The sequence below is a fragment of the Marmota flaviventris genome, chromosome 11 (genome assembly GCF_047511675.1).
Source record: "Marmota flaviventris isolate mMarFla1 chromosome 11, mMarFla1.hap1, whole genome shotgun sequence".
NCBI classification, from domain to species: Eukaryota; Metazoa; Chordata; class Mammalia; order Rodentia; family Sciuridae; genus Marmota; species Marmota flaviventris.
Window position 1 is genome coordinate 26,682,852 of NC_092508.1, and position 25,280 is coordinate 26,708,131.

Sequence of the window (25,280 nt, forward strand, 5' to 3'; positions counted from 1 at the left end):
ATTTCTCTGACTAACCACTCTGACTTTCATAGTTCATCCAGTGTCCCAGAGCAACCCAGTGCTCACTATAAGGAGTAATAAAGTAATAGTAAGTGGTACAGGATGACAGAAAGAGATTTTAAAAATGAGTTTGTAATGGTTGTTCTCAACTGAAAACATTGATGCAACTCATGAGTGCTTTGCTCTTACACCTTATGTGCTGGTGCAGGAACATGCACTCCAAGACCTACATCAATGCTTCCATTATAGAAATCTTCCCACAAAAAGCAGCATGACTGTGAAATCTCTTTGAGCCTTGCAGTGCTATAAGTGCTTTATTCCTCTTCCTTTATCATTGGCTCCTCTACTGTTTGGTAACTTCCTTAATTTTTGCCTTTCTAATTTTTTTCTTTGAGAGAAGAGAACAATACAGGGTTGGGAACTTTGTTGATACCTCAAATACATCTGTAAAATTAAGTGACAATAAATCGAGAACTAAGAATAGGAATCCAGCTCATCCCTTGTTTAAATATTGAGAAAGTAAACATTTTGGTTGAAAATATTCTGTAAGCCTCATATATTAGTGATGTAAGAGGTAAATCATATTCATACAAGTGCATAACATAATTTGAACACATTCTCTGGTACCTATTTAAATCAATAGTTCTTATGAGAATGAGTATGTGTGTATGCATGTATGTTATAAGGAACTGAGTGGAAAGCAGAACGGAACCATGAAAAAAAATCTAAGGGATTTACAGGGACAGAAGTGCTAAACTTCAAAGGGAATTCCTGAAAACTCTCGCCACAGCATTTTTATCTATTTCACTGTATCTGTGCCTATACCTTATTGGTATGTTATAGGATGTGGCAATATATATATATATATATATATATATATATATATATATATATATATATATATATATATATATATATATATATAAGATTCAATACCTGTTACTATTATTTATTCAAAAAAATTAAAAAGAGGTAAATATGCTTAGTTCTAGTTTATTTAATATTGTTGGCATTAAAAACCAAAAATTCACCTTTGTGGGCTTTAGCACATGAATTTCTTTTTATTTATTTATTTATTTTTATTTATATATGACAGTGGAATGCATTACAATTCTTATTACACATATAGAGCACAATTTTTCATATCTCTGGTTATATGCAAAGTATATTCCACACGAATTCATGTCTTCATACGCATACTTTGGGTAGTAATGACCATCACATTCCACCATCACTTCTAATCCTATGCCCCCTACGAATTTCTTATATATATTCAACAATCAGAATTACCTGAAGGACTAATTGGAGATGGAGTAGTAAGTCATGCCTAGTACAAATATTTTAGGAAGTTCAAAATTAAACTAAAACATAATTTAAATTGTGAAAAAGCCTAGTAGTTCTCTGTTTAAACCTTTTTAAAGAAAAACTAATATTTGTAAACTGACTCCGGAAAAAAACAAAACAAAACAAAAAAATCTCTTTCTCCAATCAAAATGCTGCTAAGATTCTTAAAAGGGGTTGAGAGTTTTGATGAAATGTGAGCCAATTCAAATACAGAGAGAGCAGAAGGTTCAGGGATGTGTTGTTAGCTTTTTGTCACCATGACCAAAATACCTGATAAGAACAACTTAGATGATGAGAAGTTTACTTGCTCTCACAGTTTCAGAGGTTCGGTCTCTGGTCACATAGCTCCATTGCTCTGAGCTGAGGTGATAGTGTAACATCATGGAGAAGGATTGTTGCAGAGGGAAGGAGCTCAGCTCATGGTAGTCAGAAAGCAGAGAGAAAGCAAGGCACTAGGGATAAGATACATAATCCCCAAAGGGATGCCACCAGTGACCTACTTCCTTTGGACATACACTACCTGCCTACAATTACCACACAGTATAGAAGTCCTTTCAATTTATTAATCCACCAAATGGATTAATCCACTGATTATTTTACAACTTTCATAGTCTAATCATTTCAACTCTGAACATCTCTGCATTAAGCACATGATATTTTGGTAGGGCCCACCACATATACAAAACATAATAAGGGGCTTATCATATGCTTCTGAACCATTTCAAATCAGAGCAGACAGAGTACACTACCATCTCACACTAATTATAATGTGATAATTGAATTTTCAAATATTTTAATTGAGTATAATAAGTGATTTGGATTTCTAATGTGTGAATATATGATAAAATTCTGGTGATTAGTCTTTTCAGAGAAAAAGGAAAAATTGATATTCTTCTCTCAAAAACTTAATTCAGGTGAAAGGAGCCTATTTCAACAGAAGAAATCTAATTCATATGATCTTTAAAAATGATTATTTCTTTTGATGGCATTTAGGTAGTGACAAATCCTCTAGTAGTCAAAATTGCAAAGAAAAGGTGGTTTTGATTTTTGAAATTTTTCTTTTAGTTTTTGATACCTTTATTTTATTTATTTATATGTGGTGCTGAGAATCAAACCCAGTGCCTCACACATGCTAGGCAAGCACTCTACCACTGAGCTACAACCCCAGCCCAGTGTTGATTTTTTAATATTGGTGTTTAAAAATTGATTGTATCTCCATGGAATCATTGAAGGATCTGGCCATCTGTCATCATTCTTATGAAACTGACTTGAGAGAGACTCAACAATGATTAGACATTTCTCTAAAACAATTATCTATTCTCATCTGGTGACCTTTCATAGTTACTTTCCTATTTTTCATATTTGCCTTAAAATTCAAAGGCATAAATTTTGTAATTTAGAGAGAATTTGTACTCCTAATTGTGGTCCTCCCAATTCTTCTTTCTCTCATCTTCAATTATGAAGTGCTTGTGAATTGGCTTCAGGGAGGTGGGAAATGTGGTCATATACATTATTCTTTTTGTACCTAATCCTACCCTCTTCTTTAATCACTGGGACCTTTAGAATATTGACATTATCATTAGCTAGCAATCATTTACCCTCTCAGCAAAGTGGCTAACGCCCCAGAAGAGATTAGCTGTTTTATTCCACAGAAATGAGGCTACTAGATGGGCCACTCATATAAATGCAAAATCTTGAGATACATAACTCAAGTTTTAAAAAATGAGCCTGGTTTTTGGATCAAATTGCACTCATTTTAGTGTGGCTTGAAACACAAATTTTTAGCTGAAACTGTACCCTTGGATATCAGCTTACCGGGTTCTTTTCTAATTGACCTGGGGAATTGTAGGCATAAACCTAGTATTCTTTTCTTTTGCTTCTCTGGCTTGGGCTAAACTTGTCTATCTCAATCTTATTTTGATTTTGAGTGACAGTGTCATGTTCTATTTCTGAAAGAAGTATCTCTTGATCATAATCAGTATCTTTTACATTGGCCATGATTTTTTACTTCCCTCTTACCCTCTTCTATTTATAGATCTCCAGGATCTTCTCTAAACTATAGTAACAATAACAGATTTTCCAGAATCATCCCGATGTTCATTGTATATTCTATCAGCAGACCAGGTAATAGACAATGTATGCCAATTTGATTTAGAAAACAGTTTCCAAGTTTGGTCATGATCTACTAGGGATTCCTCACAGCAAGTAAGAAGAACTCTGTACAAACCCCAATCTCAATGATCATTTATTCCAAATTAGAACATGTTAAGGAAATATTAATTACTTGCTACTAAATACATAATCAAATATCCACATATAAAGTAGCTTCCAAAAACAAAATTCAATATAGTTTTTTTCTTTTGTAACAATCCATAGGTAACATTTACTTTTTCATTTTTAAATAGGGCTTTCAAATGTTTAAGAGACAATTTGGTGGTAAGTATAAGCTTTTTCCTGGATAAAAACCAAGACATATACTCTCCTTTGGGTTCTTATATGATAAGTATAATTTGAAGCATGTAGGTGCTTGCTTTAATTTTGTTCTTGCTTTTTTTTTTTTTTTAATTCTCCCTCTTACTCAAGTCTGTTTTCTGCTTCTATAACTTTACCAAAGTTACTTCTGTTACAATTACCAGTGTACTGTTTCTCCAGGGCTATCATAACAAAACACCACAGACACGGTGGCTGAAACAACAGAAATTTATTTTCTAACAGTCCTTGAGACTACAAGTGTGAGATCAAGGTGTTGCTAGAATTGATATCTCCTGAAGCCTCCTTTCTTGGCTTATAGATGGCTGTTTTCCTTCTGTGTCTTCACATATTTTTTTCTTGGGTATATTTGTGCCCAAAAGTCCTCTTCTTAGAAAGATACTACTCACATTGAATCAGAACACATACTAATGATCTTATTTTAACCCCATTACCTCTGTAAGACCCTATCTTCAGATAAAGTCACATTCTGATACTAGATGGATGAACTTCAACATATGAAAGCAATGATCCTGTTTAAGATCCCTCACCAGCCTTTTATTGACTTTACATGAAAGAACAAGGCCTTCTCATGGCTCACAAGACCCAAATGAACAACAGTCTCTTCACTAATCCAACTTCATCTTTCTTCACTCCCATGTTAGTTATTTGCTCTTACCCTAATGCGCTTCTTCCAGTTCTGTGAAGAAGCTGAGCTCTTTCATGCTGTAGGGCTTTCTCTTATATTCGTTCCTTTCCCTGGAAATTTCTCCTACAGAGGTAACATGGGAAACTCCTCATCCTTCAATTCTCTGGGAGTCTCTGAAAACTCCATTATGGGCTTTTTTGAAGGACAATTTCTTTTGTCCTTGGAATTATACAAAATGAGATTAATAATCATATGTGGCAATACCACTTAGGTGCAATGGAGTCCATTTGGAAGCAAGATGCTTAGTCTTGACATCAAATTTCTCTTGAAATCGATACTAGCATTTTCAACTAGATTAGTTAATGCTCATGTTTAAGCTAATCCAACTGAAATAATCCCCAGTGACATGTCTGTTTAGAGAATAAACCACAAATAAAAACAAGCAAGCAATCTTTTGCAGAAGCAATTTTAAACAAGTTCTTGTTTACAAAGAATATTTAAGCATGGTGCTGTGAAAAGATTGTGGGTATAAACAGTTCTGATATCTAATTATGCATGCCTTGCATAAAATATATCATCTCAATAAAATTACTAGAACTCTCCTGATTTTCTCACTTGTAAAAGAGTAAAATGGGTATTATAAAATCTATTCCACAGGATTGTCTGTTTACATGAATGACATGGTAGATAATCAATAAAAATATCTCCTTGAGGATGAAGTGCAAATAAGAATTTATTCGTTAACTTGAGTAAAGCCATATCTATTAATGAGTGCATGTTAGTGAAAACTTATGCATCTATAACATAGCTTATCTGTGGTCTTATTCACCAGTGCAAGTTTAGAGACAGCTAGTTCATTTGGGTTACTTTGTTGTTAGCAAAGTCTTAAGATGTTATCACATAACTTGGAGAAGCACATTGTCAATGAAGGTAGATAACCAAATCTCCCATTCCAAAACAAATGGTTTATATAATAGAGGAAAGCTCCCACACTTATGGAGACAATGCAGTGACTTACATGATGATTGATTGAAGCTCGCAGGCATGGAGTATGGTTGGTAGTTTCAGTCGAATGCAAACATACCCAACATCCTCATTCAACAAGTTGTTCCCTATGTTTGCAGGTGGGAGATAATAAAAAGGGGGGGGGGACATGAGGTATAAGAAAGATAGTGGTTATTTGAGAGGGAGATGCTAGAGAAATGCTTTTATATAATTATTTAGCTTTGGGAACTGTTATTCAAATGGGCACAATATAAGAAGCACAGGAAGACCAAGTTGTTTTAGATGGAGGGAATCTTAGAAGACAGAGTCCAGCACTGAGGATTCATGAGCTCTATTCAAGACCCATATTCCTAGAGGAAGCAAAAGAAGATTGCAACAGTCCTAGACAAGAAGAAAGAATATTTATTTGAGAGAGGATGAAAGGAAGAGAGTTATATGAGAAAAGAGAGCAAATTAAGAGTCAAGACTCAATATGTTGTTTAGAAAGGGTATATAAAATGTAGAGCAATCCTTTAAATCAATTAATACAGATTGAAATATGCATTTTATGTTTCTCTACAGATACTTGGTATAGATATTTTGGGACTAGACTCTTTTGGCTGTATTACTGAGGCATCTTCTCTGTAAGATCAACCTTGTATCTCTGGGAAATGCTCTTAGAAGGAATCATATTGAGTATGCTTTATAAATGTTCATTTTGGGAGTCAGAATTATGTAACTTTGGGGAGGTTAATTAACATCCAACTGTTCTTAGCTATGGAATGTGGTTATATATGTAATGATGTCTGCTGCATGGAGATACTGTAAGAATTAAGTGAGCCCATACATGAAAACAATATAATATGTTTCTTGTGACCCATGGATACTGATGTTGACATAATTGGCATAGTCACCGATATAGTAGTGAACAGGATTATTGTTCCCTTTCAAGTTAAAAATTTAAAATTTAACTTCAAATTTTATTTAAAATATAAAATTTAATTTTAGTTAATAATTGAAAAGAATTTCTTAGTTCTGGAGATAAGAACCACTTCTTGAAAATGCCCAAGATTTTAGATACACTTGCTGGTATCTATTAGCTATTTACTGTTTCATGACATAGCTAAGCTAATATAAACAAATTCAAAAGATTAAGTTTCCCTTCTCCCAAAAAGGAACTGTGAAGAATATTCAAAAACTATCTTGGCAGAATGTTGGAAATCTAGTTGCCAAACCCATTCTGATGATGTATGTCACAGAACAACTTTTAAAATTCTACCTATGATTTTATCCTTTTGGTAGGAAAAAAAGGGCGGGGGGAATAGTGTAGACCTAAAAGGGTGAGGAGTTCGCAGCAAATTTCTATGACTATGTGTTCTTAAGAAAAGGAGAAGTTAAAACTCAGTATTGGATATGTTCAGGGTTAGAATTGAGGATTTCGTTTTCAATGGGGAAGCCAGAAAAATGATTTCTCATGTTGCACAAAGTGGTTGAGTCATGAATTCTCCTTTGGGTGCTAAGGGGTGTTTTAGTCAGCTTTTTTATTGCTGGGACTAAAAGACCTGACTTTTAGCAGAGGCTTATTTGGGGGCTCACAAGTTTCAGAGGTATCAGTCATAGACAGCTTGGCTCCATACCTCAGGGCTTGGAGTGAGGAAGAATATCATGGTAGAAGAGTGTGTTGGAGGGAAGCAGCTCACATGATAATCAGAAAACAGAGGGAAAGACTCTACTTGCCAGGTAAAAATTATCTACCCCAAAGGCATGCCTCCCCCAGGGACCCAGACCTTACCCACCTTCAGTTACACAGTTAATCCTGTCAGGAGATTAATACCCTGATTAGGTTAAGGCTTTCATAACCCAATCATTTCATCTCTAAACCTTGCACTGTCTCACACATGAGTTTTGGGGGACACCTCACATCTAAATCCTAACAAGGGGAAAGATCTCCAAAGTGAGGTCTCACTTTTGCTGCAGTAGCCTTGGGGAGTAGGAGCCTTCAGAAGGCCGGTCTGGTGGAACCGCAATAGGAAGCACGTAAGAGGACAGAGCAAGGCCCAACACTGATGGAGAATGGCTGTGGTGGGGTGCAGAGCCTGTACTTGCAGAGTATAATCAGAGGCTAACAAGATCCCCACATGGGCCTCTAAAGCAGCCATGTCTTCCGCCCAGAAGGATCAGGAAAACACAGACATCTGCTGCCTTGTTCATCTGAAGAAAGGTGCCTGAGCCAGGCAAGTGTCTTCCCTGCTGGGTGAAAATTGAGGATTGAAAATTGATGCTACTTCTATGACTTCTTTATCCATACAACCTCTGGTAGCTCCTTGTTGTTTTCTTTTCTCTTTTTAAAAGTGCTGAGTGTTATTTAAATCAAGCGGAGAGTAAGAATGAGTTTGAATCAGGTCCCAGCCAGTCCAGGGACCATTCTGTGTAAGTGTTTTTTATTCCTTACATTCATTGCATCTGAACCAGGAACTTTGAGCCCTGTGGTTAAAGCCTGGAGCTCAGTAAACAAACACTTATCTTTTGTTGGGAATAATGACTATTTTATACAATAAAGCAGTATTCATATTCTTCAGATTTCCTGAGCTTCCAGTGAAAGGATAGCTCCAGAGGACCGAATAAATAAGAAAAATAGGAACATAAAATACAAAGCAATGAAAATACCAGTGCCTGAATTTATTTATTAAGGAGAATCTTAACTCTTCCAAGGTTGTTATTCTGTTACATTCTATTACCTTATTATGAATAAGTTATTATAATAATTTATGGATAATAACTTATCCATAATAAAGTAACTGACAAGTGTGAAATGTTTTCACTGTGATCTATTTGTTATCCTTCTATTCTAGTTAAAGAAAAAAAAAAAAAGACAAAGCAAAACAAAAAGAACTAAAATTAAAATTCAGTGAAGTCTCTCTTAACCACAGTAGAAAGATCGCATTTGAGAAGAGTGCTGTGGTCCATGCCTGTGATTTCAGCTTCCGAGGAGGCTGAGGTAGGAGGATCACAAGTTCAAGGTCAATATGGGCAATTTAGCAAAACCCTGTCTCAAAATAAAATATAAAAAGAGTTGGGCATATAGTTCAGTGATAGAGCATTTGCTTAGCATGCAGAAGGCCCTAGGTTCAACCCATAAAAATTATAAGAAATTAAACAAATTAAATTCTGCCTGATTGTCAGTGCACAAGCACGATAGGGTTTCTTTCCAATGGAAACACTGAAAGTTGACACTAAATAGAAAAGATGGCTATTGAAATCTCATCAGTTTGGTAGGAACTCCCTGGCCATTCCTCTACCATCACATGTTATCCTATTAGCAAGAACTCAGCTTTGATTTGGGGGAGGTTATATTTATTGAATTTCCACTTAAATGATGTGACTTAAGTCCAAATAAGTATTTTTATCTTTATGCAATTGTCTACATTATCTCAAAAGAATCATGGTATTTTTTAGTCCTTTTAGAATGAAATAGTTGAAGAAGCCAATTCTTCCACATGCATCCTCATACAGATACACACACACACACACACACACACATTTTTTCCTCCAGTAATTTAACACTTTCATAGTAAATTTGAAAAATTATTTAAAAATGTTATCTACTTTATTGAGATAACATTATTCTTTTTCTAATTAGCAGAAAATATTTATTACTGGCATATGGAGATATTAAAAACTCATTCACTTAGATTTGAATAGACTTTTTTCAATAACCAAATCTACTTTATTTCCACATATAAATTATGTGAATCACAAGTATGCCCTTGAAAGGGACCTTGGGACTACAACTCCTTTGTCTCTTTCTCCTTCAGGTCACAGAGGGGAGTAATTTTCTGCACGTCACACCCCTACCATCCTCTACTGCTGAAACAGGGGTCCCTTTTATGTAATAAGGCTCCACTTCATGTTTTGAATAGAAACATTGCTGCTTGGCCACTGGTGGCTTATTCTAAAACTGACTTTTTTTTTGTGTGTGTGTGTGTTTGTTTTTCTCCTCTTCTTCCCCTCTACAACTGTGGGAGGAGCAGGGGCAAGATTAACCTACTTCCTGTCCTAAGCCAAGTTACCTGGACTTCCACTCACTGTTCACAAGAATAAAGAAACTCCTTACCTGGAGACTGGATCAACAGCTCTTTCAAGGATTTGAGTTAAATATTAATCAGGTATATCGATAATTATACTTGGAAAACAACCCCAGCCCCCCACTTTTAAAGTCTTTTGTTAACCCTGGCCATTAGAATGGTAGCCTCTATGATACGAGTCTGTTGCCTATCTAATTTGCTAATAAAACAATAAAACTTTTCTTTTTTTTCTCAAAATTTTGTCTTCTTCATGGGATCAACATTGGGGATAAGGACTGAGCTTTGGGAATTGCTGCCTCAAAAACAACAGAAGCAACTAACCAGGTACTGGAACTTCCAAAACCATGAACTAAAATAAAGAATTTCTATTTGTTATTGTTATTTATTTATTTTTGCAATATTGGGGATTGAACCCAGAGCTTTGCACATGCTATGCAAATACTTTACAGCCCTCCTTTCCTCTTTGTAAATTGATTATCTTGAGTATTTTGTTATAGTAACGGAAAGTCGACTAGCACAATGACTTTCTTGTCAAATGCTGAAATGGCATATTTTGGGGTAGCATGTCCTGAATCTTGTTACTTCATTATAGTTATTTTAACTTATTATTTATTCTTCATTGAAATGAGTCTGAGTTTACCTTCCTAATTCTTTTTAGTAATGACACCAATAAAAACATAGATAGTGAGATGTGTTGTTTTTAGGGGTTTGGACAGGGTTTGAAGAGAGAACTTCACCAAGCATAGTGTATGAGAGAGGGAAAAGAAAGTTTTGTTGGGGCCCATGAATACACTTTGGAATTGAGGAGATAATGATTGTAATATTTACCTCCCAGTTGGCCCAGAGAAGTGGAATAGGCTGCTAAGAAAGGAAACCAAGAAAGACACCTGGAAATGGATATATATATTTTATTGAGAAATAGTTATAGGGGCGGTTCACTGGAGGATGACTGGGCATGTGAACCTATGCTCCATGCTCTGTCCCTATACCTCACCAGAAAGTAGCTTCTCTTACCCCTCACAACACTGTCCAGGGGCAGCTGCCTCTGGTTCAAACCACAGGGATGGGGCAGGGATGGGCTCACAGATTAGGTTACAGAAGCCCCCTTAGCTTAGCATGCTTTGTTCCATTGTATGGTTGTCACCCCAGGGAAATGGGCATGCAGGCAAGAAAATGAGTTTCTACAGATAACATCAACTTGCCCTCATACTCAGCATACATGAGAGAAAGCCAATATCCTACAAGATAATATGTATCTGGACATTCCAGCCCAGATCCACTTTTATTGTTCCCTTTACTTGGCTAAGTTTTAAAGGACAGAAGTGGGCATTCAGGGACATGGTATTTTATTGTCCCCTTTTTCTTTAAGGATGACACAACAGCAGTGAACTTGAACTATTAGGAGTTCATATTCTCTGCAATGGACCGCATATTTTTAATCAGAACCGTATCACTCCATTTTCTCTGTAGGGAATGAAATTTCAGATTTTTCACTAGTGATAATAGAGATGGGTGGATCCAGCCACATTCCTTTCAACTTCCTGTTCACAAAATAGTAGAAATAGTTTCCTAAAACTAGAAATTCAAAACTAAGTCCTGGTGTTTCAATGAACCATTTCAGATTCTAATAAAATATGATTTATAATTTTTTGTGAACTAGGAAATATTAGCATTTTAGTGTCATGCTGATGGCAAGTAATATGGAATTTAACATAAATTTCTAGAGTATTTTATTCAAATAAAAAAAAACTAAGCAAAAATTAAAGGAAAGAATATTGTTTGAGCTCTTAATATGGTACTTGTTGAGCTCTGTATTTTCTATTATCCACTTTAATCCTCAGACAATATCCCAAGGTTTTTAGTAGAAATATTTTCTATGTAAGAAATCAGTAAATTATCTACACAGACTGAAATTAAAAAGCTTATCTAAAATTTCAATTTCCTTGATATTTACACATCACAGGGACCGAAAGTTTGTATGTGGCATATTATACCATAGAGTTTAATCCATTTGATAGGTGTGGGTGACTATTTATTTCACTTTAAGAAAGTCATTTTATATAGCAGTCCTAAATTCTTCATATTATGGCCTAGTGAATTTTAAAAATGTAGAAATATTGAGATAAAACACTGGGAATTAGTACCTGTCGTTTTACCTGCTGCAACAAGTACTTCAAAAATAGAAGAAATTTTTATAAAAGATAAATTTATAATAACATAGAAAACAGTGAGAAGTATGATTAATGGGCCTGATAGTTAAGAAGATGGTTACTTAATATCGAAAGCATAAAAGTAACTATCGTCAAGAGGATGGATAAATATATTGTGATATATTCATATAACAAAATACTATGCAGAATAGAAGAATTAGAAGAAGAATTAGATAATGGTACCTACACTATATGAATAAATATGTTGAGTGAAGTAAACCAGCACACGAAGTTAAAAGCTTAGGACTGTATAAAAGTGGATTTCAAGAAGACAAAATTGAATCTGTGTTCATAGATATCAGAATATTGGAGGCCTTTGGGTGTGTGGTGAGGCACTGACTGAATGGGGCATGAAGACCCATTCTTATGTAACAGAAACACTGTAGATTTTAATCCAAGTAATGGTCATGTGGGTGCACTGATTCATCAAAATTTCCCAAGCTCGGGCTGGGGTTTAGCTCAGTGACAGAGTCCTTAGTTTGCACTTATAGAATACCCAAGAAATTTGCAAGATATTTACTTAAAGACATAGAAGGAAATGAATAATTTATGCATCTGCCCAGAGTATAGATATGCCATTTTATCCTAAGCTAGTCTATAATCTAATGCAATCCTAGTGAAAATCTTAAATATGAAATTTATGACATTTAGATCATTTTATAAAACTTGATATTTACTTTGTTCTACTTTACATTTACTGTATTCTAAAATGCATCAAATGAAAACGATAGGTGTTAACAGTCATAAAGTTGATGACTGCTTACAATATGAGTAAAATAACCTATGAATCCACTTAAATTCAACATTGTTTTACAAATTCAGAGAAGAGAGGAAATAACAAATAATCTAAAAATAAGAGAATGAAGAAGCTGACCAGCATACACATGAAAATATAACATATAGCAATCACTAGTAATAAATCTCAGATGGACTTGAACATTGAATGTAAGAGGACTGATTAGAAATGAATATATGAAAACATTTCAGAGACCAAAAAAAAAAAAAGGGAAAATCATGGAAGATGACAGATAACTGAGTCAGATAAGTGTTCATGTTCAAAGTTAAAGGTAATTATTAGAGCAGATAGAATGATTTTTACAGTATATGTATTAGTCAGCTTCTTGTAACTATGACCAAAATGCTAAATAAGAGCAGCTTAGATAAGGAAGTTTATTTTGGCTCACAGTTTTAGAGGTTCTGTTCCTGGTTATCTGGCTCCATTGCTCTGGGACCAAGGTGAGTTAGAACATCATGGTAGAAGGGCATGCCTCAACTGCCTATGGTTACAACACCATGCAACAGTTCTTCCAAATTATTAATCCATCAAATGGATTAATCCACTGGTTAGGTTAAATCTCTTATAATCTAATCACTTTGCTTCTGAACATTCCTGGATAAACACAGGAGCTTTGGGAAGACTCCTCATTTCCAAACTGTAACAATATATAATATATTAATTCTCCAACTTACTTTTTGGAGGAAGATATAAAGAACTTCACTGTTGGTGGGAACAATATATAATTTAATTTTATTTTTTTGGTTCTGGGGATTGAACCCAGGGGTGCTTAATCACTGAGACACATCTCTAGTTCCTTTTTTTGTATTTTATTTATACAGAGTCTTGCTGAGTTGCTAAGTGCCTAAGTTACTGAAACTGGTTTTGAACTCATCATCCTCCTGTCTCAGCCTCCCCAACTGCTGGAATTCACTATATACATTTTAAATTTTAAGGGTTGATGTTACATAAGATTGTATTCATTTATAATCCAAACCAGTGAGAATAACCTTCTTCATAGTGTCACAATAAGATATTATCAATGTCTTTACATTTTTAATCTCGATAGGAAGACTAAAAGTGATTAATTTTGTATGTCTTATTGATAGTGAAGTTCAACATAAGCTTATAGGCCATTTGTGTTTTTTCTACTCAGAAGAACCTACATTTCAAATGTAATTTTTGTGTTTATTTGAATAATGAGTATGTGCATTCTTTGTATATTTGAGATTGTGGAAAGCTCCTAATAAACTGTGGGTGTGTCTGAGCCATCTCTAAGGGGAGGTGTGCCCCACAGAGAACTCTCGGAGTAATCTCACTGATCTGAGACTGCTTCATTGCCTTGGCAAATGTTCTGCTCAAAGAGAATTCTATGACCTGGAATTTATTGGCTCAGACAGCCCTAGGTTCAAATGCAACTCCACAGAGGTAGAGAGAGGTACTAGTGCATCCAGCCAGCCCTGTGGCCCAGCTGCCTGGAGGAGGAAGAATTACTGTGCAAGTGATCAGTTCCCAACCAGGCCAACTTCCCCACAGCTTCTCACTTCTTGCTTACCTTGAAGAATCCTTCCTCACAATTAATTCCTTTGGTGTGTTTCACTATAAATAAAGCATTCAAGGGCTTTTCCCCTTTGTTAAAATCAGACCCATTAGGTCTCTTCTATCCGTCAGGCCCTCCACCCCTCAAAATATATTTTCCTGTGTCTTTTGCTGTATTTCCTTTTGTTTTTAAATGTTTTCTTATTTGTTGATGAACATTTATTTAATTAATTTAATTATATATGGTGCTGAGAATTGAACCCAGTGCCTCACCCATACTTGGCAAGCGTTCTACCACTGAGCCACAACCCCAATTTTTTAGTTGTGGTTGGACATAATGCCTTTATTTTACTTATTTATTTTTATATGGTGCTGAGGTTTGAACCCAGGGCCTCTCATGTTCTAGGCAAGCCCTCTATTGCTGAGCCACAACCCCACCCCAAATTCTAACATTCTTAATGCTAATTAGCAAAGCCATTGACAAAAACTGCAGATAAAAATGGCTTGTAGGAAGTTTCTGATATTTGGATTTTCATAATGTATTCATTTCACCTCTTAATATTTCTGCAATAACACAGGAATTTTGGGGGGATCCCTAATATACAAACCATAACAGTATACAATAAATTGATTCTCTAACTTATTCTTCTGGAGAAGATACAAAGAAGCTGATTGCTGATGCACACAATATGTACACTTTTCATTTTAGGTTAATCCTAGTTTAACACACATGAAAGTGTAGATTTTTGATGAGGGCAACTTTCTCCTCTGAGGTCATAGCTTAAATAACAGATGAATGACATACTATCCATCTTGAAAAATTTAAAATATTTAAAAATCAATTATGGACCTGCTAACACTTGTCTCTCTGTTTCTTTATGTTTAAAACAGTAAAATTGGCTTCGGAATATTAAAGTGAATTAGAAGGACTACATAAGAAACAGTTTGTGAATTATAAAACACTATTTAAATATTATTGAATATTATTGCTACTCTATAGCATGAACTTTACTTCCTATCTATTCTCAAATCAACCAAAAAGAATTTATTATATTTATTATCCCACAATTACAGTTTTGTTTCTCAATTTCTTTTCTTTTTTCCCTTTTAAATTATTTCAATAATTCCTTTCACAAATATATTAGGAAGAAATCAATCTCATCTTAGTTCAAATGTTAATTCAATGCTGGGAACGTATTTAATAACATTCAGTTTTATGTTTTCTCTTATTTAATAAAACTATAGTCTTTGCCAAAACAATTATGTGCATTCTTGGAAAAAGGTAAGATGTTTTCTTTGCTTATAGTGATTTCTATTATTTCAAGGCTGCAAGGCAAACAAAATACAAAATAACTCATCTAAAGCCTTCCATTCTTCAACCTTTTTATTTGATTTTATTTTAAATGAGAAACTAGATATGCTGAATTTTATAATCCTAATCTCTAGGTTATTGATTTTTTTCAAAAGTTTATAGATTCCCCATTCATACTGTTTGACTGCAATCCTCTTGTGATTCCTTCATATCCTGACCTACTATTTTTTTAAAAAAATCACCTTATTCTTCCAATTTCCATGAATATTAAGTCTGTTTGTAAAGAGCTTTTTAAAAAGCCCAACATATGGGAAAATTAAATCCAATTTAATAAAAATAAATAGGCAAGCATTAAAGAGACTAAAACTGGTAAGCTGTCTTATTTCACATTCCTTTATTATGAAACTCATTTATATTTGTTTTCTCTTACATATCAACTGATATTTGAAATGTCTGCTATTTCTTGTCATGACTATTTGCTCTGTTCTTTAGCATAAATGTTTAAATATAAGTACTTTCTCCTACATTATACTAGTAAATTTGATCATTGTTCATATTATTTAGAGAGGAAAAGACTTAAAAAGGCCTACCTTCTTTGTTTTTCAATACCTTTATTTTATTTATCTATTTTTATGTGGTCCTGAGAATCAAACCCAGCACCTTGCACATGCTAGGTGAGCACTCTATCTCTGAGCCACAACCCCAGCCCCGGCCTAGCTTCTTTGTAAGCAAACTCCTTTAGTTATATGGCAGTAAAAGCCTAGCTCCAACTATTAGAAAAAAGTTCTTTTCTATGCAACAATTGACCTTTACAGCATATACAACTGTTTTTTACTTTGCTTATAAAATGATTAGCATTGGTTTATTAAGCCTTATGTTTTATTATTTAGAAACCTATTGTATTTTAAACTTTAATAAGAAACTATATCAATTGGCATTGACATCAATTCTATAAAATATTTATTTACTTATTTACTTTTAACTTTTATTTGTTTTAATGAGTTATACATGACAGTAGAATGCACTTATGCACTTTGATATATCATACATAGATGGAATATAATTTCTCATTTTTCTGAGGGTACATGTTGCAGAATCATATTGGTCATGTAGTCACATATATACATACAGTAATAATGTCTGTTTCATTCTACTATCTTTCCTATCCCCACATCCTCTCTCCTATCCTCCCATCATTTCCCTCTATCTAATCTAAGGTAAAACTATTCTTCCCTAGTGCCCCCTGCCTTATTGTGAATTAGCATCCATGTATTAGAGAAAATATTTGGCCTTTGGTTTTGTGGGATTGGCTTATTTTGCTTAGCATAATATTCTCCAACTCCAACCATTTACTGGCAAATGCCATAATTTCACTCTTTTTTAAAGCTCAGTAATATTCCATTGAGTATATATACCATATTTTCTTTATCCATTCATCTATTGAGGGACACCTCGGTTGGTTCCATAGTCTAGATATTGTGAAATGAGCTGCTATAAATATTGATGTGACTTGTCACTATAGTATGCTGATTTTAAGTCCTTTGGGTATAAACCGTGGAGTAGGAAGCTGGGTCAAATGGTGGTTCCATTCCCAGTTTTCTGAGGAATTTCCATACTGCTTTCCATAGTGGTTGCACCAATTTGCAGTCCCACCAGTAATGTATGAGTGTGCCTTTTTCACCAATTCTTGCTAACATTTATTGTTGCCTGTGTTCTTGATGATTGTCATTCTGACAGGACTGAGATGAAATCTTAGTTTTTATTTGCATTTCTCTAATTGCTAGAGATGTTGAACACTTTTCACATATTTGTTGCTTATTTACTTTGTAATTTTGCTTGTCACTTTAGGGAATCTAAATCCCAGCAAGGCTGGGCAACATTTCTCATCAGGATACAAAGGAATTTAAAATAATAGCTAAATCTTAAAATATGGTACTTGTCTTTCCAACAAAATAGAATATTTTAACCAGTGGGACAGATTTTGAAACATATTACTCATGTTATAAGAACAATGACATATTTGCTCTTTTTAAAAAAATATTTACTTTCAGTTGTAGTTGGATACAATACCTTTATTTTATTTTTATGTGATGCTGAGGATCAAACCCAGGGCCTTGCATGTGCTAGGAGAGTGCTCTGCCACTGAGCCACTATCCCAGCCTGACATATTTGCTTTTTCTTTCCATATTGATTGGCTTCACTGGATCATCTATCTCTCCATAGAGACTTTAGAATCAATTTATCAATATACATAAAACAACTTACTTGGATTTCATTTGGGATTGCATTCAATCTATAAATCAAGTTGAGAAGAACTGGTATCTTGAAAATTGTAACTCTTCAAGGAAATTTATTGAATTTTGTATATTAATCTTGTATCTTGCAACCCTGCTTTATTATTTTAATAATTATGGGTGCATTTTTTTGGTCAATTTTTTTCAGAACTTCCATGTAGACTATTATGTTGTCTATAAGCAAAGAGTTTTGGTTTTCTCTTCCAAATTTGTGTATTTTGAAATTTATTCTCCTTGTCTTTTGCATTAACTAAGACTTCCGATATAATCTTGTAAACCAATGGCAAGAGGGTCTCCCTTTATTTGTCCTTGATCTTAGTAGGAAAACTGTCAAGATTAAATGTCTTAACTATAGGTTGTAGGCGGTTTCTCTCAAGATGAGGAAGTTTCCCTCTCTTCTAGTTTGTGGAAAGTTTTTATTATGAATTGGTGCAGGATTTGGTCAAATGTTTTTCTGTATCAATTGATATAATATGTTTTTTTAATTCTATCAATGTGTTAGATAATATTAATTGTTTTTCAAATTGTTAATATTTTTAAGTTTGATATAATTTTGATGATCTTGGTACTCCTGAAATGTATCCAAATTTGAATTACATTTTTCCTCACATACTACCATATTAATTTAGACACTGAATATACTATTAACTGACATTATTATAAAATAAAAGCACTGTAGTCATATTCAACTTGTTTACTGCATGGCCCACTTGTTTCATATACTTAATGACTAACCCAAGAACATCCTGCTTTTCACCCCCTTTAACTCTAAAGAGGTATCTATGGCCAAAGACATTATCCTCTCATGCTGTGCCTTCCCGTGATCTGAAGTTCTTTTATTCTGATGGCTGAGCTGCAACTCTCTCCAGACTTTTTCACAATGTCAAGATTAAAAAAAAAAGAGTAAATCCTCATTTACTGTACTCAAATTACCTCCATCTATAACTTAAACCAATAATTTAAGTATTTGTTGGACATTCCCATGTCAGTTTACAGTCCTAACAAAAAATTCATACAGGAAAATTCAACTTTCTTCCTTCACTCTCTTGGCCCTTGAATACCTCCACCTTCATTCCAATGGCTCCTAGTCTGCTTAACTCCTCTCCTTTACTTGATTAAATGAAGTTGTTTCTGATTTTTTTTTTTTTTTTGGCAAAAAATTTGGCCATAGGGCACGTGGTATGAAAATTTAGTCATTTTCCACATATTTTAAGCTGTGAATCTCAAAATAAAATGTTCTTATTATAGAGATTGATCTATCATCAATTTGAATGACTAGTCTCTTAATTATATAATTATGGAAATAAAATTGTCATTATGTGGTAAGCATAAACTTTTAGTATCTAACAATATAGACTCATGATATATGAAGCAAATAGTGACTGAGTTACTAGAAGAAATTTAGAAATTCAGAATAAACAGCTAATATTTTAGCACACATTTATCTGAAACCAGAAAATACATACTGTTTTCTGATTATAATATGAATTCTAATATAATATTATAAATCCTCTATGTGTGAAAATGAATAGATACTCATCTAGATAATAATAATAGAAATTCCAACTTTATAAAACTATTTAATAACTAAATACTCTTTTTCAAAACTTGCATGTTCAAAGCCACTAAGATCCTCACAGTGAGAAAATATGTACAGCCCATTTTTACAAGAAAGAAATTTAAGGAGATAATAGGGTAATTAACTTGTTTAATAAGCTTCTTCAACCCAAGTTATCTGAGCACTTAACCACTACATTATAGCAATTCTCACTAGCAAACTATTTCATATCCACAAAGGAGCCATTCATCAACAAAGAAATAATAATGGAAAATCTTTACAAACTGAATTTCATTGCAAATAATTTCATACATTTCAAAAAGAAAAATTGTAAAGAATACTACTACTCTTACTGCAGAATTCAATATATTTTTCCATTTTTCCTAGAGGCAGCTGGCAATTAAAAAGTAAATACATAAAATGCCGCAGTCTGGCTGGGCACAAAATCACGAGCCACCACACAGCTTGTAGATTCAAACAGCAACTCTATTCCCGAACTCACACCAGCCATCTACAATCACGTTCTGGGGAAATCCACGTTCTCTGCCCAAATCCACCCCCACTGGGCTTCTGTCTCCCAAAAAAATACTGTCTGAATCCCGTGAGAACTCAAGGGGAACTCAGGCAGCAGGATACGCCCTATTCCCAGCAGGAATAACTTTAAACCTGGAACCACCCTAAACCCGGATTGTCCTAAGCCGGGAACACCCTAAACCCGGATCCGCCCTGGTCCTAGCAAGGTCACCTTACATGCAATGTCACTGCAAAATGTCCTATTTCCACGAGTCCTTCCACTAAGCAACATGGGGTACGCTGGCAAGGAAATTGTCATACCTACTTGGCTAATGGCTCCCAGCAGTTGTGGTGGTTAATTTTATATGTTAACTTGTCTGGGCTATGATGCCCAGATATTTGGCCAAATATGATTCTGGGTGTGTCTGTGCTGGTGTCATGGGGTGAGATTTACTAGTGAATTGGGGACTTTTAGTTCAATAGATTGCACTCTGTAATGGAGCAAGACCTCACCTTGTCAAGGGAATGCAACTGGCCTGAATGCAACAAAAAGTCCACCTCTCCCAGAAAAGAGGGAACTCTTTAGTGAACTACTTTTGGATTTCATCTACAACATTGATTCTTCGTGGTTCCAGAGCACACTGCCTTTGGACTCAAACTAGAACACTTTCCTGTACCTCTAGCTCCTCCCAGTCAGCCCTTCCCAATCCTGGGAGCCAATAGCTGATAGGAAAGTCCAGGGAAGAAGCAGAGGCCCCTGGGAGGGAGAGGGAGGGGTGACTGTGCCACTGGCTGCCAGTCCCTGGTCAAAGACCAGGACAGGCCTCTGCTTTTACAGGCAGAACAAGACGGGTGGTGTTGGCGGAGCCCCGCGCTTCTCAGAATTCTGAGCTCTTTCTTGATTCATAATTGACCCCAGCAATGCTTGAGGACGTTCTGGGGAGAGAAGTGGATGGTGCTGGACGCGGTTTTCAGAGCTGATCCGATGGCTCACTAAAGTGGCGGCGATGTCGTCCTGGTTTGGAGGCCTGGGCTCAGGCTTGGGCAACTTCTTGGGTCAGGTGGGGAGCAACTTGCCTTCCCTCACCGACCGTATATCCAGTTTCACCAGGGAAATGCTTCTGGATGGCATAGGAGACATAGAAGCAGGTTTACCTGATTGTCGGAGAAAGGAAATGGAAGCTACTGATGCTCCACTAAGATCGGAGAATGAAAGACTTCAAAAGTATTGTACTGATCTGGAGGAAAAACATGAAGCATCAGAGCTGCAAATAAAGCATCAGTGTCCAAGTTACGGAAATCAACTGCAACAGAAGGAGGTAGAGATCAGCCATCTGAAAGCAAGACAGATGGCACTGCAAGATCAAGTGTTCAACCTCCAGGCAGCTGCTCAATGGGTAGGTTCAGGAGCTTGTGGTGTACCAACAACCACTGCACTGGCTCCATTTGGTTCCCGGATCAGTAGTGATTTTTCAGCCTTTCCTGATGATGACATGGACTTTAATGACCTAATTTCATCCCACCAGGAAATAACCAGATTGTCAATTGAAGTTTCAAGACTTGAATCTGAAGTTGGCCATTCGAGGCATATTGCTGAGGCTCAGGGAACACGGAATTCTGACCCCAGTGAAATCTGCAAACTGCAAAATACTATCAAGACTCTTGAACGAAACCCAAGTTCAGACATAGATGATCATCAGCATGAAGTGTCAGTTTTGGAGCAGAGTGCTACTGTGGCAGAAAAGGGAACAATCCTTCCACAAAATTCTTCATCAGTGGAAGAAGTGTTGAGGCTACAACGAGCCCTGTCTGATGCTGAAAAGGAAATAATGAGACTAAATGGTTTAAACCAGGATCAGAGTCTTGCTGAAGACAATCTGAAACTTAAAATGCATGTGGAAGCTTTAGAGAAAGAGAAGTCATCCTTGAGTCAAGAAAAGGAGGAACTTCAGATAACACTGTCAAAATTGAGCTGTGACTCTCAAGTAGTTAAAAACACAGCTTCAGCAGACATGAATGTGAATGTTCAATTACATGACTTAAAACTTCACTTGAAGGCAAAGGAGGAAGAACTGAATCAGAGTATCCATGAAAAGAAAATGCTGATAGCTGAGTTAGAAGAACTGGACCATCAGAATCAGGAAGTTACAAAGCACATGGTTTTGATAAAAGATGAGCTATCAAAACAAGAAAACGAAGGAGACCTTGTCATCCAGAAATTGAAACAAGATCTAGATGATGAAAAAAAGAGAGTTCATCAACTTGAGGATGATAAAATGAACCTATCCAAAGAGTTGCATGTGCAGAAGGAGAAGTTAACTCAGAGTGCACAGAGCCTCAGTGATTTGCATTTAACCAAGCAGAAGCTTGAAGATAAAGTAGAAGATTTAGTAGATCAGCTAAATAAGTCACAACAAAGTAGCTTAAACATCCAGCAGGAAAACCTTGAGCTTAAGGAACACATTAGACAAACTGAAGGTGAGCTGTCTGGATGTCAGAGTAAGTTCCGAAGTTCTCTGAATGAAGACTCTAACAGTAATGTGAAGGATGACTTGCTTAAAGAACGGGAAGCTGAAGTTAGCAACTTAAGGCAAAATCTTTCAGAAGTAGAAGAGCTCAATGAAAATTTAAAGAAAGTTGCTGTTGATCTCAAAAGGGAGAATGAAATATTGATTTTAGCATGTAAAGATGTAAGACGTAAGTTGGAAGCATCTATTGCTGCTAACAATCAAGTGTCTCAAGAAAAAGACACTGTCAAGGAGACTCTAATAAGAGACAAAGAAGAGATAGAAGCCAAACTGAACCAGGCAGAAAAAAGACTGTTGGAAGAAGCAAAGAATCACAGGCAGACTATTCAGGAACTCTCCAATGCATGTCATTTGAATACCTCTGCCTTACAGCTGAAACCTGATTGTGTAGTTCAACTCAGTCAAGAGAAGGACTTTGAAATAGCAGGACTCAAAAAGAATATTGAGCCAATGACTACTGATCCAAAAGAAACTGAGGAAATTTTGGCACCTCATGTGGAAGAAGAGAAGCAATTGATACAACTTATAAAGGAGAAAGAAGTTTTTATTGAAAAACTGGAAGAAAAATGTTCAGAACTACAAAAGGATTTAGATGAGTGTTCTCAGGCCTTAAGAGAAAATGAAACTTTAAGGCAAACCATAGAAGAAAAGGACAGAAGTCTTGGCTCCATGACAGCAGAAAACAACCATCTGCAAGAAGAATTGGAGAGCCTTAAGGAACAGCAGAATCGAGCTGTCCCTGTAGCTGAGCCTAAAACCCTTGATGGTATCCCAGAACTAGAATCAGAGGTATCTCAACTGAAAATAGTCAAAAATCATCTGGAAGATGAAATTAAACACCATCAAAAGATAATTACAAATCAAAACAAGCATAAAATGTGACTCCTTCAGTCTTTACAGGAGCAGAAGAAGGAAATGGATGACCTTAAATACCAATATGAGCAGATGAATGCTGCGCATATCCAGTTAATTTTAGAAAAAGATGAGGAAATTAAGAACTTGCAGAAAACGATTGAACAAGTACAAGCCCAGTTGCCTAGAGAAAGACTCGATGCTCAAACAGAGAATTCTGATATTTTTCAAGAAACAAATGTAAAAAGCCTCAATAGAGAAAGTGGAAGTGAACAACGTGACCTATGGAACGAAAAGGAGTTGTTGAAGCAAACATTAAGAGACCTAAAGGAGAGAATATTGATTTTCGAAGTGGACTTTTCTAAATTAAAAGGGGAAAATGAAAAATTGAGAGTAGCATCCAAAGAAAAGGAAAGGGAGTATCAAGCACTACAAGAGACAAACTCGAAGTTCTCTGTGAGGCTGGAAGAAAAAGAACTGGAGTGTGAGTCAATGAAGGAGAAAGCTCTTGCTTTTGAGCAACTTTTACAAGAAAAAGAAGAGGGAGAAGCTGAGGAATGAAGTCAGCTTTCAAATGCAGTTGCATCAATGCAGGAGAAGACAGTTATGTTTCAGCAAGAACGAGACCAAGTCATCGTAGCACTAAAATAAGAACAGATGGAAAACAGTACTCTCCAGCACGAGGTTCAACAGTTCCGTGACAAAGAACTACGCTTGAACTGGGAGCTAGAAAGGCTACGCAGCCATCTCTTGGAATCAGAAGAGTCTTACACCCAGGACATTTTGGCTGCAGAAGACCAAGAGATTAAACTGAGAAAGAAAGTCACGCTTTTGGAGGAAAAGCTAGTTTCATCTTCTAAGGCAAGTCATCAAGCCAGCGTGCAGATAGAGTCACTGCAAGAACAGTTGAGGATGGTCTCTCAACAGAGGGATGAGAATGCACAGCAGCTTTCGCTCTCCCAGGCACGAGTAAGGCAGTATGCCCTGTCATCAACTAACCTGCAAAGGGTTCTAGAGCATTTCCAAGAAGAAGAAAAAGCAATGTATTCTGCTGAATTAGCAAAAGAAAAACAGTCGATAGCAGAATGGAAGAACAAGGCAGAAAAGCTAGAAGGACAAGTATCATCATTGCAGGAACGTTTGGATGAAGCAAATGCTATGTTGCATTCTGCTTCCAGACTTACAGAAGAGTTAGATCGGAAGGAACAACAGATCCAAGAACTTAAAAGGCAAAACGAGCTCGGAAAAGAAATGTTGGACAAGGCACAAAAGAAATTGTCGACTTTGGCAAACAGCCCAGAAGGAAAAGTGGACAAAGTCCTTATGAGAAACCTTTTTATTGGTCATTTCCATACACCAAAAGTTAAACGCCGAGAAGCCTTACAGTTAATGGGAAGCATCCTGGACATTCCAAAAGAGGAAATGGAGCAGTTGTTGAGTGAATATTCCGGTGGTGTTATTGAGTGGATGACTAGTTGGCTTGGAGGGGCATCGAAAAGTGTCCCCAACATACCTTGGAGACCAAATCAACAACCTGTGCTTAATAGTTCTTTTTCAGAACTCTTTGTCAAATTTCTGGAAATGGAATCTCATCCCTCTGCCCCACCACCCAAACTCTCTGCTCATGCCATGGACTGTCCAGACTCACCAGGAAGGAGAGAGCAAGGTGGAAATGTACCAGGAAGTGTTAAAGATGCAGCCAAATTCAGAGCTGGTAGAAGCACCAACGGGAATCCATTCTTGGTTCCCCGTTCGGCAGCTGTGCCTCTTAGTAACCTAGCTGGAGTTGGTCTTGGTGGACCTGGACATCCTCTTTTTAAACCCATTGCAGATTTCATGCCCACCTTTACACTATTGCCAGTGTCCCCGGACAGTAGTGCCACAGTAGTACTAGAGCACCTTCTAAAGCAAAGGCATTCTCAACCAGAGATGATTTAGCACTCTAAAGAAGACTTTAGAAACACTTTGTGTTTTTTTTTACAGAGTGGCCTTTTGGAAAAGAACTCATGCATTTGCAGACAAAAAGAGAAAGAAAAACAGCTGGTATATATATAGGTATATAGCTACTAGATATTTTTGTTGTTGTTGTTGTGTTTTTTTGTTATAGCACTTTTTTAAAAATTTGTTTTGTTTGCTGTAGCACTTTTTGTTTATAAAATTTTGTTCCA

At 35.9% G+C, this 25,280-nt stretch overlaps 1 pseudogene; it reads left to right on the plus strand.

Annotated features, from left to right (window-relative positions):
* The first annotated feature begins 20,739 nt into the window (after positions 1-20,739).
* LOC114106215 (thyroid receptor-interacting protein 11 pseudogene) lies at positions 20,740-25,050 on the plus strand (annotated as a pseudogene).
* The last annotated feature ends 230 nt before the right edge of the window (positions 25,051-25,280 follow it).